The 21,170-nt window shown below is 41.5% G+C and overlaps 1 long non-coding RNA gene across 6 annotated transcripts in view; it reads right to left on the reverse strand.

Annotated features, from left to right (window-relative positions):
- Positions 1-17,590, reverse strand: part of LOC147582258 (uncharacterized) — a 423,253-nt gene extending 405,663 nt beyond the window's left edge. For all 6 annotated transcript variants that reach the window (XR_015248897.1, XR_015248893.1, XR_015248896.1 and 3 more), the window contains exon 1: positions 17,477-17,590. This is a non-coding gene — a long non-coding RNA (uncharacterized LOC147582258). The remainder of the gene's footprint in view (positions 1-17,476) is intronic.
- Positions 17,591-21,170: the final 3,580 nt, after the last annotated feature.

A 21,170-nucleotide genomic window follows, 5' to 3' on the forward strand; every position in this document is an offset into this window, starting at 1 on the left:
GAGCCCAACATACCTTCTATATTGTCAGTCTTTAGTGGTAGCACTTTTCAGCAGCCTATGCTACAAGCCTTAAGCTTACCTTGATTCTTTGTCCTTCCCCCTTTTTTCCATCCATGTCCAATTGCTTAACAAGTTTTACCAGGGGGCGCCTGGGTGGCGCAGTCGGTTAAGCGTCCTACTTCAGCCAGGTCACGATCTCGCGGTCCGTGAGTTTGAGCCCCACGTCAGGCTCTGGGCTGATGGCTCAGAGCCTGGAGCCTGTTTCCAATTCTGTGTCTCCCTCTCTCTCTGCCCCTCCCCCGTTCATGCTCTGTCTCTCTCTGTCCCAAAAATAAAAAAAAAAATAGTCTTCTTAAAAAAAAAAAAAAAAAGTTTTACCAGTTTTCTCTCTTTTTATCTCCAGTACTATAGCCTAGTTCAAGTTAGGCCTTTATCATTGCTTATCTACTTTTTTAAAAAAAAATTTTTAAATGTTTTATTTATTCTTGGGGGGGGGGGGGAGACAGAGCATGAGTGGGTGAGGGGCAGAGCGAGAGAGGGACACAGAATCCAAAGCAGGTTCCAGGCTCTGAGCTGTCAGCACAGAGCCCAAAGCAGGGCCCAAACTCAAAAGCTGGGAGATCATGACCGAAGTGGGATACTCAACTGTCTGAGGCCCCCAGGCACCCCTATCATTGCTTATCTAGATCATGTGTTGTCCAGCCACAACCCTTGGACCAAATCTTGCCCTCAACCTGTTTTTATAAATAAAAGTTTTATTGGATGACAGCTACACCCATTCACTTACAGATTGTCTAGGACTGCTTCCAAGCTATAATAACAGAGTTGAGTAGCTGCAACACAGACTATATATGGCCCAGAGAGGCAAAAATATTTACTAGCCAACCCTTTACATAAAAAGCTTGCTAATGCCTGGTCTATGTCATTGTGCCCCTACCTCCAAACCATCCCTCCCACTGCTAATGGAATAGTCTTTCAAAAACACAACTCCAGTCATGTTCCTCCATAGCTTAAAAGCATTTAATGGCTCCTCATTAAAATTAAGATCCAAATTGTCAGCCTGGCATTCAAGATCCTTCACTGTATCTTCTCACCCAGTCCCAGTCTCCCTCAGCTCCTTTATTCTTCTCTGGACTAGGCACAGTAGCTTTCTTTCCTGGGGAAATGTATGCTCCAATTTGACATGAAGGTCATGTAAGCATGTTTCAATCCAAAGGGGGCTTATTAGGTCATCATTTCAATAAAGCAAACTCTGCCTTAAAGAAATGTACTTTCCAGTTTATTTTACTCTATCATAAAATGGCCCAGCTAGGGCAGGGGATCAGAAGGCTTTAACAGAGGTAGACATTAAATGGAAGGAGTTCATCATATTAGAGATTAGGGGAGGGCTTCCAGAGGCAATCCTTTGAACAAAGTTACATAGTTATTCAAAAAAAGGTGGGGGGTCAAGGAAGGCAAGGTATGTATGAAAACAAGAAGTTTGCTGCAGTGAATAACCCCAGATGAGATAGAGAGGGAGTTAATGCCATAGTACAGACTTGCTATATATCTATTATCAGCCAAACTTCTGATGATGGTAGGTTCTTAGAAATTACCCCACATATGAAAAACCAATCCATGATTGCTAAGCAGGGAAATGTCAGGATTAGATTTTCTTTATTAAAAAGGAAACTGGTGACAGTGAGAAATAAGTGGGAAGAAAAAAAACAACAACAAATAATCCAGTATGGACATACTTTTAATAGCCCAGTGAAAAATGAAATAGTTTGAACTTGGGTAGTGGCAGTTGAGACCAAAAATGAAATGAGCAATTAAGTGGGTTTGGGAACTCTGGAGAAAGGAATGAATACTGAATCTAAGGCTTCTAGTTTATGCAGTTAGCTGACTGGATAGTGAGACTTGTAGTTAAAATCAGGATTCAAGAGAAGGAACTGGTCTGGAAGGCAAGTGGCAGGTGCAGATCATAAGTTTAGTTTATATATGTTAAGTTACGTGCTTAACTTAAGCTGGAGATTATCTAGATGGATCTACCAAAGATTCGGTTAAAAATGTGTACCTGTCCATCCAATGAAAACCTGAGGCTAGAGACTAAAATATCATCATAATATACTATAGATGCTCATCGCGGATAGTTGAGACAAGTGAGCATCAAGAGTAAACACTTCTTGTGACTGAATTCTTACCTAAAAGTGAAAGTGAAATAAAGTGTGGGAGTGGCAGAAACCCTGAGGGGATGGAAACGTGTTATCTTGGCTTCAAGGTTCCCCAAGAGGGAAGTCATGAGCATCTAGGTCCATGTTGGTTCCATGGGCCACAGAAAAAGAAATTGTAAGCTAATCAGAGAAAGAAGAATTCTGACTGTCTCTACCAGAAATAGAACCAAAGGGAATGACACCACTCAGAAATTAAGTTCAGAATGTTTTTGAAAATAACCTACAAATAAAGAAAAGGGAGAGGTATCTTATGAGGAAATGTTGAGAGAGGATTATTCCTGAGTATGTCAAAGTCCTAATTAACTGGATATGAGTAATTCTGGGAAGCTGAAGAGATGCAAAATACCCACATGTGATGAAAAGGTGGCTGTAATTACACTCATCCTTCTGGGGCCATCCTAGCTTTGCTAAAATAGGACCAGGAAGCAGACTAGTGAGGTCTATCTTCAAGAATAAAAGCTGAGAGCAGAAGACGGAAGTTCCTATGGTCATATCAAGGGAGTGAGGATCTAAAAACCAAGGGGACCATGACATTGAGAACTTTGCTACTTCATCTTCATCTTCCCTTCTCATTTTGGCTTTCCTTTGCCTCTTTTCTGCAGAAATCAGCAGTAAAGCCCTTATAACGTAAGCCTATCAGTTAACTTAAGGGTGCAATAAAGAAGGAAGGAGGTATTAGCAGACAATTATGGTCCACATGTCAGTCTGAAGAGGAGGAACCCAAAGAGATCAATTGACAGGGATAGCCATTAAAGGAGAGAAATGCAGGCTGAATTTCTAGGTTTTACATCAAAGAAAGAAAGGAGCTCCTGAAATGTCAGCCTGTACCTCAGAAGATGCCAACAAAGAGCTCTCATTTTATCTCAGATTTTTAAAGAGCATATTATGGAAGGTACCAAAAGGGAAATGCATCTAAGGACAAATATAGTGTGTTACGTCTTTATCAGGAAGGCTGGAATTCAGAAACCACTAAAATTTCTAGAGACAATCAAAGGGAGTAATGAAGGGGTTCACCATGAGATGATGGTCAGATGCTAGATGGTCAGATGATGCTAGATCCAACACTCAGTGTAAATGGTAGTGATAGGATAGAATTAAGGCATGATACTCAGTCATTCTGGCTTCCTCTTCTCCATGAAGAATGATCTCAATTCCTTCATTCAATAAACATTCATCAATCATGTATTAATCATTCATTAACATAAACTACTACATTAGATATTCAAATAAACACACAACCTGTGCACTTCAGAAGGCTCACAGTCCAAGGAGACTAAAGCCAAGTGAAGATGGGGCCCCAGACAAAAATGAAGTCATGTGAGAGCACATGGACACTGTCAGGCCCAGTCAAATCCCCAGACCCTAAAGTGTGGTACAGACCCACTGCTCATATCTCTTGAGGCACAGAAGGGAATGAGAGAGATGCCCAAAGACTGGAAATGAACAAATGCAGTCACAAAAAGAAACAAATACACCGGCTTCATCAACAGAAGACCCAAAGCATGCTATCTTTAGACTCTGGCCAGCTGGCAGGGCCTACCAGGCTAACAAGGCCAGAAGCTGCATCTTTGTTGTTTTCTGATTCTCTACTGCTGCTTCCTCCTTTGTGCAGACTCCTAGAAAAAAAATCACTCTTCCTTGTAAAGCAATAAGACACTGTGGAAATAACGCAGGCTTTAGCAGTCAGACCAGCCTCCACACCCATCCTTCACTTGTTATCTGTATGAACTTGGCTAAATTCTTCAACCTTCCTGAAAGTTTCTTCATCTATAAAATAGTTTCTTCATCTATAAAAAAAAAATGGAATAAAAGTTCTGCATTCACGAGTTTGTCGTAAAGATTCACTGAGAAAATATATTTACTATTTAGTTCAGTGTCTGGCAAATAATGGCTGTTGAATAAATAGTATTAATTATTATTACTATTATCCTTTTGCCTGCGATACAAGCATACTCCCTTTACCAACTTCTTTCCAGTCTAGTCCCTTGCTGTTTGACTAGGAATTCATATAGAAATGTTTTCCATGGAAGCTACAGCATCTCTCAGCCAGCACACTGACTCAGGAGATGGCTGTTTGGTGGGAAGCTGACAAAGCTCTCGGTGCCTGAACACCTTTGTACTCCACTCCTCTTGCACACTGCCCTCTGCTGACCAAAGACAGTCCCTGCAATTGACCTTTCAGGTCCTAAGAGTCAAAATACAAGAGAGATCCTAACTCCGACTGATCTAGAATTAGTTGTTGATCATTTATAGTCATATAGAAATGAAGGAGATGATCACCAAGAGCCAAAATGGACTCACTAAGAAAATATCTCCTGCTAAACTATCATCATTCTTTTATGATGGCATTATTAGTCTGATTATCAGAACATGCATTAAATAGTATTGCCATACAATACTTGCCAAATGTTTCCTAATAAGCTTGCAGAAAAGATGCAGAGCTATTAGCTGAAATAAAAATCAGACAGGAGACTCCACGACATGACTGAATAATCAAACCATAGAATTTATGTTAATGAATCTTGAAGGTTTCTCCAAGGCTCCATCAACCATCCTATCCCACTCAACATTTTTCTAAATGACATGAAAGAAGATAAAAGACATATTGTATTTTCCAATGACACAACATTGGGCTGAACAGCTCATGTGATAGAGACTTCACCTTCCAAATAATCTCACAAAACTCATGTTAAGAAATAATTACTGGGGTGCCTGGGTGGCTCAGTCAGTTAAGTAAATGAGTCTTGGTTTTGGCTCTCTCCCTCTCTCTCTGCCCCTCTTCTATTCACACTGTCTCTGTCTCTCTCAAAATAAATCAATAAACTTAGAAAGAAAGAAAAAGAAAGAAAGAAAGAAAGAAAGAAAGAAAGAAAGAAAGAAAGAAAGAAAGGAGTTACTGAGTTTCTCCTATGTTCCAAGCACTAAAGACAGACTGACAAACAAGAACTCTATCTTCATAGAATAAATGGCTCGTGGAAATTTAGATTTTTATTTGGAATCATCTAAATTAAAATACTGAAAATAAAGTCATTTCTTAAAATACAAAACACACCTATTGAAATATATATTCCACAAACTACTAGTCTAAATCAACAATATTTATTCAATGACTAAAATAATTCTTTAATCAACATCATAGGTGAAAGTCACAGAAGAATTCAAATAAAAGTGAAAGTTGCAAAGAAGTCTGTCCTAGTTGGAACATATATGGGTAATTGTGAAATGTACAGAGATCTATGTTGACAGACTAAAAAGTGGCCACAGGTTATGACCAGAAAGGCTCTAGACCTCTTGCCACAGAAAGAACACACTTAAAAGCAAAACCAAAGATGTTTGTTGCATCAGAGACAAGAAAACTAAGGAAGGAGACAATGTGTAGGGCAGGTGTGTGCATGTGTGTGTGCCCGCACGCGTGCACATGAATGGGCATATTTATGATAATACATTAAGGAGCAAAGTGGTTTTTTTCAAACACTGAAGACATGTCATGTTATTCACAATGGTGGACTGCTGTCGATAGATACAGTTTTTCCTACAAGCATGCTCTCCTTTCATTATATCTTCTAGTTATAGAATCCTCTTTCCTTTTGGCAAACCTGTTCTATATGGTCCAGATAGATATGCCAGATTCTCACCCCTCCAAGCAACCCCCTTCCCCTTTTGGGGTGCCATAAGACCCAAACCTGATCAGAGCCTCCATTGGATTTTTGCTAGTAATATTAGGCAAAAGGTGTTTCTGTTTCTTTGAGATTGCCACTTTAAGGCTCTTCTAAGCCAAGAGCTACCAAGGATCATCTTTCCCACCACTTGAAAAAAGCCCAACAGAGAAGAAAATTAACAGAAAAAACAACTCAGATTTAAAGAGATGAATTGCTGTGACATGGTTTGAGTACTTATAGTCACCTTACCTGATGTTAGACCGATCACTAGGCTTTTTTAACAAATTATCTTTTTTTTCAAGCACTTTCGGGAGGTTCTATTATTTACCCTAAGGGGCTCCTGGGTGGCTCAGCCGGTTAAGAGCCTGACTCTTGATTTCAGCTCATGTCATGTTCCCAGGGTTGTGGGATCAAGCCCTGTGTGGGGCTCCATGCTGAGCATGGAGCTTGCTTAAGATTCTCACCCTCTCCTTCTGCCCCTCTCCCCTGCATGTGATCTCTCTCTTTCTCTCTCTTTCTTCTAAAATAAAATTTAAGGGACTCCTGGGTGGCTCAGTCGGTTGAGCGTCTGACTTCAGCTTAGGTCATGATCTTGCAGTTCGTGGGTTCAAAGCCTTGCATCGGGCTCTGTGCTGACAGCTCAGAGCCTGGAGCCTGCTTCGGGTTCTGTGTCTCCCTCTCTCTCTGTTCCTCTCCTTCTCACGCTCTGTCTCTCTCTCTCTCTCTCTCTCAAAAATAAAGATTTTAAAATTTTTTTAAATAAACAAAATTAAAAAAAAATCCTCACCATCATTTTCACTAAACATTAAGTGCTTTATGAACTGTGTCTTCCTTACTCATCTTTGTAACCCAGTGCCAAGCAAAGATGTTGGCATACAATAAGTACTCAATAATCGTGGATTCAATTAAGTGAACCAGAGTTTCAAGGAGTCTGAATTTTTTCTCTATTAAGGCCATCTTCCTAAAGATTGCATTCTTTAATTCATACCCAAAATTCATATGTTGAAACCTAATCCTCAATGTGATGGTATTAGCAGGTAGGACATTTGGGGAGTTAATTAGGTTATGAGGCTGGAGCCCTCATGAATGGGATTAGTGCCCTGATAAGAGACAGAAAGCTCTTCTTCCCCTTCTGCCCAGTGAGAATATAGTGAGAAGACAGTCATCTGTGAACTAGAAAGCAGGTCTTCATCAGCCACCAGATTGACTTTCTAGCCACCACCACGGTGAAAACTAAATGGTGTTTAAGTCACCCAGGTTGTGGTAGTTTGTTACAGCACCCTAAATTAAGACAAACATGGTTCAGCATCAGCAACCAATCTACCACAGACAGCCTCTGTAGAGATGAGACTGTGAACCTCTGAGGGTGGGCACCTCGGGAAAGCATCCTGTATGTGGGTTCCTTCTTGGCCAGACTCTATGATTCTAGCTGATCTGTACCCTCTCTGCCACTAAAAATGCCTTTGATGATGTTTTCTATACATTTTCACTGAAATTAATTCACCTTTTGGCCTTTTCTTTGACTGCTTTATACTTTAAGGTCTATGAAACAGTAATTACTGGAAAAGGTTAGCATAAGGCAAGCTGAAAGAAAACTGAAGAAGCAGCATTGAGAATAGGGGAGTTAGCATCTCAGCTCAGGTTGAGATTCAGAATGATTAACAGACAAGGTGACTTAGGCTTTCTCTCTGTTAAATGGGCCCATTATCTATCAAAGAGATAGCATGTAGAGCTATTTAAAATATGAATAAATACAGAACAATATTTAGCTATATGTTTGAGGACTGCCTGAAGGAGTAATTACATGAGGAAAAAAGTAAAAGGTGGGGAAAACATAAACATAAAATGGAATATCCGAGTGTGGTGCTGTCAAGGACCAAATGTGTGATCTACTGATCTCTAGGTAGATACCACTGTATCAGTCACATACTTTCATATTAAATGATCTCTGTAGTCAGAACATCTCAAGTTTAAATGAATTAAATCCTTTAATTTCAATATCTTCTCAATTTAGTATTTGGCTATTACATTTTTAACTTGGACATAGCTAGACATATAAATTTAAATCTGAAAACAAAGCAAAGGTCAAAGATTCATTATAAAATGAAGCTATGAGGCATTTTGACCACCAAAACTGAGACTTTGAGTAGAAATAGAAAATGTGGTCCTGAATAACGATAGTTCCCTCCACACTGGTTTAATGGTTCTGCATAGAAAGTAATTATCCGAAATGATCCTCGTGGACCACTGTTGAAGTTCTTAATCCGTTTAGCAGCTTCTTTATGTGTGATTTACACTTTCCTTTGCAGCTGTAGCAGACACCTTTTTTTCTGGTCTTTGGGAAATTATTTTGCTACAGTAGGTAATACTAACTCAGACAATGCTATACTAATATAATTTGTGATGTATGCTGCAGCTAAATCCTGCCACTTTTTCTGTAGAACAAAGTTGACTCATATCTACACAGATAAAACAATGGCCCATGTCCTCATAGAAATAAGTGAACCACTGTGATATTTCAATAAACACTGAGAAGCATCTATTCTTTTTTTACCTGACCATCCAGAATCCCGAAAGACATGCACAGGCCAGAGATGGCAGGGCAGAGAAAGGAAGAGAGGCAGTGAGCTTGGATGAGGGAGACAATGGAGGAAGGAAGGAGACATATTGCAAAGTGTAACAGTCTGAGCATCTAATTTCTAGAAGAAAACAATCTCAACTTCTAGAATAAAGCCAGTATTGTTATCACCTACTCTTCTATTCTGAAAAGGAAGACAAACATGCTTACAGGGAAGAAAAAAATGATGCCATTAGATTTAATTCTACATTCTGACCAGTCCTTTTCTGTTACATCTCATATCCAATCATGTGAGAATGTCAGTAAAAACAATCTTAGGTAAAAGGGAAGGTACAAGACGAAAATTTATGTAAGACTGAGTGCATTACTTATTTCTTTTGCAAAGCTGTCTTATTGTTCTACTGGTCTTTGAATAAAAAACAAAAAGGCCTTCAGATACCAGCAAAGAAATGTCGCTTTCACTACTATTTTCTTAGCAATATGGAAAATATTTAGAGGAATAACATGTACATACAAAAATAACTCATGAGTCAAAAATCATCCCCATGGGAAATACTTTTAAAAGTATATAATTAACTGCAAACAAAGGCGAATGAAGGACACCTTTCAAAGGGAGCCATTTCCACAGGGTTGAATTAGTTCGCTTTTCTTTCTTTTCCAAATACAAAATGACTTTCTTTGATCCTCCTCCCACACACTAGTTCAGGTAAACCAGGCAGTATGAAGCTTTTTAAATACTGAGATAAAATATTTCAAAGGTCATATAACCATCGGAAAATGGTCCTTTAACATTTTACAACTATTTAGAGATTTCCACAGACATTCACTAATTTTACAATTTTTGATCGTCGGCATTTCCTAAAATTGAAACCTAGAAGATTAGAAAATGCTGAATGTGTTGCTATCTTGTCCTCAGCATCAGCAACCATGTGTAAGACATAGCTAAGGGGAGATGTCAAATTCCAATCTGAGAGATAGCAAAGGAAGTTATCATTTTGCCTAATCTTAAAATAGGGACTGAATTCAGCAAAAATAATTCTGGCAAAGTGAAATGATAATTAGTTCACTATACGAAGAGTAAATTAATTAACACAGTAAATGAGTCTCCCTTTTACGATACAGGAGCACAGTGTTCAGAGGAGGGTCCTGAGATCATTCCACCCTTGACTTGCCTCTTCTTGGCACTGTCTATACAGCAGATGTGCCCAGAGAACACCATTACTCTCAGGCCATTACCAACACTGCCAACTCAACGTCAGCAATAATGTCTTCTCTTTTTGGAATTGGCAAAGCATTACCTTGATAATTCTGGGGTATGTGTCAAAGACTTGAGTTGAGTCAACAAATAAGCAGAAGAATGTTACACATACAAGTATGTATTGTCATAGATGCTTCAGTGCTATCATCACTAAATCTGACCCCACATTAGAAGTACACAGAGATCTTGGGGCACAGGAGTGGCTCAGTTGGTTAAGCGTCTGACTTAAGCCTAGGTCATGATCTCATTGTTCTCCAGTTCCAACCCCACGTCGGGCTCTGTGCTGACAGCTCAGAGCTTGGAACCTGTTTCGGATTCTGTGTCTCCTTCTCTCTCTCTCTCTCTCTCTCTCTCTCTCTCTCTCTCTCTGCCCCTCCTCCACTCACACTTTTTCTTTCTCTCTCAAATAAACTTAAAAAAAAGAAGTACACAGAGATCTTTACAAATGCAGATTCCAAGGCCCTGCTCCAGAATCTAGCTTTTTCAAGTCACTAAAGCTGAAGAGAGTAGGAATGGGGGAACATATGAGGCTTTCTTATGTTCAGAACCATAGGACTAGGGGCACCTGGGTGGCTCAGTCAGTTGAGTGTCCGACTTCGGCTCAGGTCATGATCTCACAGCTTGTGAGTTCAAGCCCCGCATCGGGCTCTGTGCTGACAGCTCGGAGCCTGGAGCCTGCTTTGGATTATGTGTCTCCCTCTCTCTCTCTGCCCCTAACCCACTCACATTCTGTCTCTGACTCTCTCAAAAATAAATAAACATTAAAAAAAATTTTTTTTAAACAAAACCATAGGACAAGCAAGAGGCTGGAAGCATCCAAGTCTCCTAACACCAAAGATATTTAGTTACTTACTGTCTTCTCTGTGCTGTATCGCCTGACTTTCTCTGAAATTAAGTAATGGGGTTACATGATTTCTGGATCCTCCTCCTCCTGCTTCTATTTCAATTGCTTTCACTAGCAATTAGCACAAATCCACCCTCCTCACCGTGGCCTAGAGGCTGGGCCTGCTTCATAACATGTGGCCCACGCAGTCACAATTAGAAGGGACCATGCTTGCTCAAATTCTTTGTTGTCATCATCTTGAAATCTTTAAGAGTTTTTCATAAAGGGGGCCTGTATTTTCATTTTGTACCAGACCCCACAAATTATGCAGCCAGTCATGCCTAGAGGGGCCCCATGATCTGGTCCCAGCCTACTTCAATTCATCTCCTTCTGCTCTCCTCTTCCTTCACCGCACCGGAGGCACCCTGGCTTGATTTCTGTCCCTCACACATGCTGAATTCATTTCCATCTTTGAGGCTTTGCACGTGCATGGGAGCACTTGGTCACCACCTCAGAGGCCTGGCCTCACCATCATTGGAGCTTACTCCCACCACTGCTTATTGCATTAACTATTTTATTTTCTTCAAAGAACCTACGAGCAATTAAAACCACCTCAGTCCTTTACACCTTAGCATACGTGCTTATTGCCTATTTCTCTACTACTGGGATATAAACTTCTTGCAGGCAGGGATTTTATCTGTCTCACTCCCTGCTGTATCTCCAGCTCCCAGAAAGCTGATAGATGCCTGACACAGAGCAGGTATGCAATACCTTACCAAAGACAAGCTGGTTCAGATCCCCTGTGTGCCAATGTATACTTTCCAAAACTTCTGTCACATTAACAGTATGCTGGGAGCAATTCGGAAGCTCTGTGACAGATCTGAAGAGCCTGGAGTTGAGTCAAATGCAGAAACTACTGTGTAACTTCAGTCATTTCCCAGGGATCAGCCTCAATTTCTGTCATTTCCTAAGCTATTATTTCCAATTATTATAAAGAGCCTAAGGATGAAAATTAGGGAAAGGACAATATCAGCATAGGAAAGAAGAAGATTTCCACCTCTCAAAGTCACTCAGGAAGTATACAGGTTGCCTTATGAATGATGATTTTCCTACCACTGGGACAGTCCAAGCAAAGGCCCAATAGGCACTTGTCAGGAGGCAACAGGAAGACTGTTTCTTCTTTAAAATTTTTTAAAGGTTTATTTATTTTTGAGAGAGAGAGAGCGCGCGCACGTGCTCAAGCAGGGGAGGAGCAGACAAAGAGAGAAACACAGAATCCAAAGCAGGCTCCGAGCTATCAGCACAGAGCCCAATGTGGGGCTCAAACTCACAGACTGTGAGATCATAACCTGAGCGGAAGTTGGATGCCCAACCAACTGAGCTACCCAGGCACCCCACAGGAAGACTATTTCTACTGGTAAGTAGAGTTTTCCTAAGTCTCTTACAATTCTGAAGTTTTGTATTTTCGAAGCTTGAGAAACCCTGCAATGTCAGATACATCTATATAGATTGTAACAATCAGGGTGGGGGCATTTCATAGCATATGCCAGTAATAAGCCACCATGCAATTATCCCTACTCTCCATAAAACACAATATAACCACATAAATATAATAAGTGGCAAAACTACGAAGAAGTATGTCCTAGATCAGTATCTAATAAGCCCCAAACAATTTAGAAATGCCAGGTCAAGGCATAAAGCTTAGCCTGTAAGATTACATGAGGTCTCCCACATTTATTAATTATACATATATGTCTCAGGACTCTACCATTCTCTGGCCAATGCCAAAACAATGACAATGTGCTTAGGGGTGTTTACAAACAGACAGATGGCAGAACTAAAAAGGGGGCCTCTGACTTTGACTGCCACCCTGCCGTGTAGGACAGAATGAAGAGAAAGTGCTACTTGAACTCCGGTCTTTTAATCACATTGATCTTTCCTAGTAACAAGAAGGAAATGTGTCCCAATCAATTTCTTAGGAAGTGAGCAAACAGGTTATCAATTTCTTCCTGGAGGGACTGGAGCAGAGAGCTGGAAAGATTGAAGAAGGTATAAGAAGCCAAGATGAGACAACATCTCCTGAAGTCCTGTAGATTTCCTATAGATTTTAAAATACATTAAAATGTATTTCTAAGTCTCAATAATATAAGCTAATTAGGGAAAAAAGAAGGCCAAACACAGGAAGGCTGAATTATGGTAAATTTCAAAGAACTCAAGACAATTGTATAAAGCTCGTTAGGAGCTTTGTTTCAAAAACAACCACAACAAATAATTTCCAAGTTTGAAAAGCCAGTTTCCTTGAATCGATAAAGAGACCCTGACAATTTTACATGCTATTAATTTGGTAAGCAAATCTGTTCCCCACACATTGAACAAGAATGACTGCAGATTTCAAATCAATGGGCACTGAATTAATGGCATCCCTGCATAGGACATTTCTATGCTCTTTCATGCCAGACAATTCTGGAGTCAACACTATATTCAAACACCAACTGCTACCCAGAAATCGGAACCATGAAATCCCTAGTAACACCTACAAAAGCACTTGAAACTAGTAGTTTCGATTAGGCAATGTGCTCTCTCCATGATAGCTTTCTCTCAGACATTTCTCCTGTTACAGTCATGACAGAGAGTATATTTCTTTTAATGTTTATTTTCTTTTTTTTGAGAGGGAGAGAGAGAGAGACAGACTGTAAGCAGGGGAGGGGCAAAGACAGAGGGAGACACAGAATCCAAACTAGGCTCCAGACTCTGAGATATCAACACAGAGCCTGGTGCAGGCTCAAAGTCACAAACCGTGAGATTATCACCTGAGCCAAAATCTGATGCCTAACCACTTAGCTTAAGTGACTAAGCCACCCAGTAGCCCCAGAGAGTATATTTAAAATATCATTAGAATATTCATATATTACTGACGAATCCTCGGAAAGCTTGGATCCCAAATGTTGACAAATGAATTAAAGTCAAAGATGACCTTCCAGAAAGGCAGAAAGGCAGAAAGGCAGTAAGAACTAGCAGAAAGAGAGTGGACTTTGAAGCCAACCTACTTGAATGCCAACTCTGCAATTAGCTCAGGGGGAGAGGGTGGACAGAGTTTTCATCTGGTGACTGAGGGAAGGATTCTGTCCTGAAAGGGGTTTAGGAGCACCAAATGGAATAAGAAAGGTAAGGGGCAGGGGATCTCCTCAAACTTATTACAGAGTTTGTAATTAATATTGCAGCTTTTTAAAAAAGCATCTTCAAAAAAGAACGTAAGAGCTGTAGAGGACCACAAGAATCACTTCATGTGATGCTTCCGTGTAACAGGTGAAAATCTGAGTCTTGCTTGGCCTGACTGCCACACCCTTCTCCACCTGAGGCCAAGTCTTAAGGACAAAGCCTTCCTTAAGCAGCAAAGCTAAAAGAAAACCACTTAGAGCAAAGTCTTACACTACTCAGACCATCCTACTGGATAAGAAAAATAATGGCTCTGGGGCACCTGGGTGGCTCAGTCTGACTTCAGCTCAGGTCATGGTCTCACAGTTCGTGAGCTCGAGCCCCACAAGTTTGAGCCCCGCGAATTCAAACCCGGCATCAGGCTCTGTGCTAACAAAGAGCTCAGAGCCTGGAGGCTGCTTCAAATTCTGAGTCTCCCTCTCTCTTTCTCCCCCTCCCCTGCTCATGCTCTGTCTCTCTCTGTCTCTCAAAAATAAATGAATGTTAAAAAAATTTTTCTTTTCAAAATAATGGCTCTATTTGTTGAGCATCCACCAGGTGTGGACACTGTGCTAGACTTCTTACCTTACCCACCCCTCTGTGACCATTCACAGCAGCCCTGCCTTGACAGACAAGGAAGCTGCCACTAGCAAGTGTCAGTTATGTCCTCAGGGCCACAGAGCTGGTACCAGGCAGAATCTGGAACCAAATCGATGTCCGCTTTTGCTGGGAACCCTGCACTTTCAAAGTAAAGAGGTGGAAGAGAAAGTGGGGAACCTTGAAAGAAGTAAATTCTGCGGGAAGTGACAGCAACCCCGACAGGCTCTCCCAAGGAGAGAAATGCAATGCTGCTGGCACAGGTTATGTAAGCCTGGCTCGTGGGAGACGCGCTGGAGCATTGCGGGCACAGACTGCCAGGCGGATGCCTAGGAATCATTACCTTTAAAAAAACTTTTCTTCATTTAAAAAAAAAAATCGCCACCCTGCTCAATGCAGAGGGGGAAAAACAGGCAATATCGAGTTTTCAGAAAATCTAAATTGGAAATCAGCCAATCCAGCTCCAGGAGCAAAGGGAAACAGTTTGCTGCAGAGGATTCAATAATGAAATTCTGTGTGCATTTGGGCTGGACTGTATGGGGAAAAGCAAATGGAACAAGGTCAGAGTCCTTAGCCCTAAAATCAGCTGTAATAATTGGACAGGGGGGCTTACAGTGAATACAAGTCCTATAAAATAGCCCCTTGACTGGAAATGGGAGAGAAATTCTGCTACAGAAAAAAAGAAGGGAACACACAGACAAACACATTAAAGAATCCACAGATATTTTCACCTTGGGACCACTTCTCCATTTGGAATTGTTCTTCCAGCGGCAAATCTAACATGGTACAGAGTTGTGCTACAGAAAACATTTGTCTAATCGGGATTTTGTTATTGGTCCCATCTGTTTAACAGGATTGCTCATCACCTCCAAGTTAACTAAAATCTGTTTGTTATCAACAAATTACGTAAGAGCCTGGTAAATATTTTATGAATAGAACTGTAAATATTTCCTTCTCTGTTCACAGGAAAAAGTGATATTTACCCATGCCTTCCACTCCTTTAGCCTGCTTGATCATCCCTTGTAGGTGATCGAGAGGACATTTTCAGGGTTGCTATGGCTCACCATGAAGGGCACAGAAATTTCCAGGCTCCAGGGCACACAGTCTCCCTTAAGTCAAAAGGTCCAATAAATAGGGGAGAACCATTTCCCACCAAGATATTAGTTTAATAGAACAAAAGAAAATCTAAGAGGAAAATCAGTATTGCCTTCAGAGATCATATAGCATGGCCAAAAGAACATAGATTTGAGAGCCAGAGAGAGGTTGGTTTGAGCCCTGGCTCTGTCACCTACCTACTCACTCTGTGGCCTTGGGAAAATTACTTCATCTCTTGTAGTCTCAATTTCTAGGTTTTTATCATCCGGCAAGCAAGATGCCTATGTGGGGCACATAGTAATAAAAAGAATAGTGATGCTAACAGCAGCTCTTATCTCAACACATTCTACTTGCCTTCTTTCAACCTCCTCCCTTCTTTTAAACTTCTTTCAATGTGTTTCCTGTATTGGGTGGAAAAACCATCTAACCTCTGAAGTGTCTTCCAACTCTGAGGTTCCAGACAAGGCACCTACCATAACAAGGGCATATGGTAGAAGAAGTGACATCTTAGAAGGTGTGTCCAGATTGTGTCTTTGCCCAGTGTGGTATGGAGTCCTTGTGCCTTCAGTGCACAAATGGAGGAACACATGGACAGAAAAAAAAAATCCAAGATGCGACCTAGACTTACAATGAACAGCTGTGTGGCTTCCATCTAGCCCTATAAGAATCTAGGTTTGGGCATCAGCCCTGGAAAGACAGCAGAGGAAGAGTGAGACCAAATGAGGCACAGGATACCCATCCCTGAGTAGAAAAGGCAAGTCCACATTTTCAGCTACGAGGAAACTTTCTGCTTGTACCAGAAGTTAAACCCACAACACTTGAATATCAGCAATGGCTGGGTTCTCACCACTCAGCCTCACCAGCATGCAGTTTTCCTTCCCATCCCCAGGCCTGTGCTCTGCCTTTCTACTTGCTAGGGCTGCCTTGGCATTTGCAACACTTTTTAGCACATATTTAAAATTCTTTTGCTGGTTTCTTTAGGATCCCTGCAGTTTGGAGCAAGCTGAGAGAGGCCAGGGTCCGGTCATTGCTCCCTGGCATGGAACAATCCTGGGAAGGCTCTGTCAATAACTGGCACCTTCAGGAGACCCACTCTCCATCCTCTGGCTGTTTTTACACAGTTCTCAGCTGGTCAGTAGTAATACCATTGGTTAGAAATGCCTGGGGTACTTACCTGGCCCCACTGAGCTTCCCACAAACATCTCCCCTTTCCAAGACAATATTACAACTGGACCAATCCCTCTGGTTCTTATTATTACTGCAAGATGCCCTTCAGCAGCAACCATCAGGAAACTTTGAAAAATAGAGGCTTATTACTTACAAGGTCTGGAAATAGCACAGTACACCTGAGGCCACACAACAAGGTCATTGAGAGAGAGAGCGTGTGCATACAGGCCAGAGCTCTGCTTTTACTGAGTCCAGGGTGGAGGCCTAAGGTTTTGCAGGCTCATTCTTTCTTGGTGAATTTAAAACATAAGAATGGGAATGTAAAGTGTGGGAAGAGGCCAGGAGGGGGGCGGCAAATGGTCAGTTACCAAGATCTCTAAAACAAAGGAACCTGGGTTGGGAGGCCTGTGACCTGGCCCTTCACCTAGTCCCCCAGATGTCAGTGTGTTTATTTCAGATAGGTGTCTTTTAAATGGATGCCTCTTTGATTTTTTTTTATTTTTTTAATGTTTATTTATTTTTGAGAGAAAGAGAGAGACAGAGTGTGAGTGGGGGAGGATCAGAAAAAGAGGGAGACACAGAATCTGAAGCAGGCTCCACGCTCTGAGCTGTCAGCACAGAGCCCAATGTGGGGCTCAAACTCACAAACCGCAAGATCATGACCTGAGCCGAAGTCAGACACTTAACCAGTTGAGCCACCCAGGTGCCCCCAGTGGATGCCTCTTTGAAATGGATGCCTCAGCAATCGAAGTTTAAGTTAGGCACGTGCACTACAAAAAAGTCTGTTCAGGTTCATACTGCACAGGCTTACATGGATTCCCCCAAGTCCACACAACATAGCACCTGATGACAGATATGCCAGAGTATCCCGGATCCCACAACCCCTCTTACCCAGTTGAGAGGGAAGTGTCCTGAAGGGCCAGCACCACAGACCCATCCGTCTCCTCTCAGTTCTGTTTTCCACACAGAGAAAGTCTCGCTGGTTAATGTTCTGCAGCACCTCTGCCTCCTTTCACAGGGATCGGATTCTTTCACTCTGAGTCCTGGACCCACCTCTCTGAGGGTGTAGAGGAGAGATCGAAGGCTAAGGGAACCCTGGGCTGCTCCTTCCTAGCCCAGACAAAGATGCATGAGTGTGCATGTGTGTGTGCAGGTGGATAAGGTAGAGGAGCATAGAGGCCTGAGCATTCAGCCCCTAATATTGTTGTGCATACCCAGAGTCTGGGAAACTATATGGTAGACACAGGATAATCTTCCAGAGAATTCCATGTGCTCAAAGTCTTAAAGCTCCTTAGTGACTGGCCTCTTATGGCCTAAGGGACATGTGTAGACATGGAAGGTTTGTAGATTCAGACCCATCCCCTTCTCCCCACTAAATTGAACAGTAGGACACTGGAAACTTGTGCACGGTTTGTTCATTGTCCTCATCTTCTCAGGATTGAAATAATTTGTGATTTATAGTCAATCCACACAGAACTGTCTCTCAGGAGTCACTGAATGACCTCAGAGTCCCAAGGCCTCATGCAGGTAACTATTTAACAGGAGTTTGGGAGACCACACCAGAGTCTTCCCTTCCCACTGTCTTTCTTGCCAACTTGAAAACTTCTCCATAGAATTCTACCTGGGTTTGATGCTCCGACCAGACCTCAGGGTGTTGGAAAGGTCTTTTATCCAATAATTTACAGGTGGCTCTAGTTACTTCCTTCATCTCACTTTCCTCTAACCTTATCTTCACCACAGAGCATCCAACAAATTAAATTTACTAGCACAAACCCACCTGCATCGGGCCACCCCAAAGGAAGTAACCAGCTTGGCCCTGTGAGGTAAAAGCTGTTTTCTCAAGCACAGCTCATCCCTCTGGGACTTGCACATCCCTTGGGAATTTGATCTAGGCCTTTGGGGACCATGGTGAAATGTAGTCATGTTTAACTACTCCCCACACCATTATTTACCACCAGGTAGCAGTCCCACAAATCGTATCTCCCAGAAGGGTTTCCAGTGAGATAGCACCTCATGCCAGTCAGAGTAGCTAAAATGAACAAATTGGGAGACTATAGATACTAGAGAGGATGTGGAGAAAGGGGAACCCTCTTGCACTGTTGGTGGGAATGCAAACTGGTGCAGCTGCTCTGGAAAACAGTGTGGAGGTTCCTCAAAAAATTAAAAATAGATCTACCCTATGAGCCAGCAATAGCACTGCTAGGAATTTGCCCAAGGGATACAGGAGTGCTGATGCATAGGGGCACTTGTACCCCAATGTTTATAGCAGCACTTTCAACAATAGCCAAATTATGGAAAGAGCCTAAATGTCCATCAACTGATGAATGGATAAAGAAGACATGGTTTGTATATACAATGGAGTACTACTTGGCAATGAGAAAGAATGAAATCTGGCCATTTGTAGCAACGTGGATGGAACTAGAGAGTGTTATGCTAAGTGAAATAAGTCAGGTGGAGAAAGACAGATATCATGTGTTTTCACTCGTATGTGGATCCTGAGAAACTTAACAGAAGACCAGGGGGGAGGGGATGGGAGAAAAAAAAAGTTACAGAGAGGGAAAGAGGCAAACCATAAGAGACTCTTAAATATTGAGAACAAACTGAGGATTGATGGGGGGTGGGGAAGAGGAGAAAATGGGTAATGGACACTGAGGAGGGCACCTGTTGGGATGAGCACTGGGTGTTGTATGGAAACCAACTTGACAAAAAAATTACACATATAAAAAAAGAAAAGAAAAGAAAATCCAGTTGTTCCATCCCTGCCTTGCCTAGCCCATGGAAGCCAGAAGCCTTTATTTCAAGGTGAGAGGTGGAGCAGTTAATATACTGTATTGTTCAGAGTTTTTTTTTTTTTTAATTTAATGTTTATTTATTTTTGAGAGAGACACACACAGGGCACAAGCGGGGAAGGGGCAGAGAGAAGGAGACACAATCGGAAGCAGGCTTCAGGCTCTGAGCTGTCAGCACAGAGCGTGACACAGGGCTCAAACCCACAAACCATGAGATCATGACCTGAGCTGAAGCTAGATGCTTAACTGACTGAACCACCCAGGTGCCCCTATTCTTTGGAGTTTTAGAGGCAGCCCCCATCCTCTACCAAAAAGCATGGGCTCCAATTGCTAATCTGCTCCATATCCAGGGCATGCATTGAAATCCTCAAAATCACTAATTATATTCTGTGCAAATCATGATCCTTTGTACCAGTTTTGGGGCCTGCTTATTTTCAATGAAACCAGCAGGGCCCAAATGCTGTCTTTCTAGGAAAGTTCTATGTAAAAGGGGGAAAAAAATAGAAGGGAGAACTATTCTTGCCTTGGAACTTAGAGACTTGGATGTTAGTCCCAGTTTTGACATTTATGGGTTCAGTGGACTTCTATTCATCTGCATCTACTTCCTCAATTCTAAAATGAAATATTTGGTATGATATTCTCAGGACCCTTTCTAGTCCCAAACAATGCTAAGTTACTTCACCCAAAGAGTCATCTTCCCTTGGGCTCTCAAAGCTTCTGCCTACTCAAAAGCAAAAAGTTAAGCCTTGGGCCTGCAGAGGACCAAAGAAGACAGAGAATAAAAGCTGGGATGTATAGGACACTGTTTGCCAAAATACATTCCAGAAAACACCATTTCCCTGGAAAATAAATAGGTGCTGCTATCTTTTCTTTAAAAAGTGCTCTATGATCAGAAATAATTTAGAAAATATTTAGTTAAACAAATGGCTTCCTCTGTAGGTCTTCTCATAGCAAGATGCTAATATGAATTGTAGATCTTCCAGTACAGCATGTATATATCTCAAAGTTACATTTTGAAGAAATCACTTTGGGAAATATTAATCTAAGAAAAACTACAACCATCAACAGAGTTGGTAGCAAACAGGGCAAGATACCCCTGGTGATAACATCTGAAGTTAGATAGGCATTATAAATGAAATAGTAACAGCTATGGATTGCTTCTGCAGTGAAAATTTGAACATATGGGAACCTAGTTCTTTTCTTCAGTGTTTACTGAGTGGGCCTGCACTGGGCAGAAGACAGTATGTATTTGTGTGCATGTGTGTGCATGTGTGGGGTGTATGTGTGTGTGCTTGTGCATGCGCGTGCACGTGCGCTCCCGCGTTAAGTAAGGGTAGGGAGTAGGGGAAAATATAGTGAAAGAGAAATGCTTATCTGAAGCCTCAAAACATAATCCAGTGAGGTAATCAAAGTTAATCATATAAAACTATGTGGGGTAACAGTCTATGCAGTCAGAACAATGTAAGAATGTGGATAAGGGAGAGCTGGAGTAGTCAGAAGACTTGTGGAGAGTCTAGATACAGACTGGTCTATTCCAAATTTAATTAGTATAGACCATATTATAATCTGACACAACTGAACATTTACAAGTTGAGAGCTGGCAAATATTTCTTAGCACCAATATTGGATAATTGAAGGGCTACAATAAAATGTAGAATTACTTTTCTCTGCCTCGAGCCAATGGCAATGTATGGTCATTTCTCACTACCTCTTTAATGTATAATTCTTCCTCCTACCGTGTACGTTAATCCTACTATCTGTCCTCTGCTTTTCTCTGATTTATGTTAATGAATTAC

The sequence above is a fragment of the Puma concolor genome, chromosome A3 (assembly GCF_028749965.1).
Source record: "Puma concolor isolate L17-30 chromosome A3, mPumCon1.1.hap2, whole genome shotgun sequence".
Classification (NCBI taxonomy): Eukaryota; Metazoa; Chordata; class Mammalia; order Carnivora; family Felidae; genus Puma; species Puma concolor.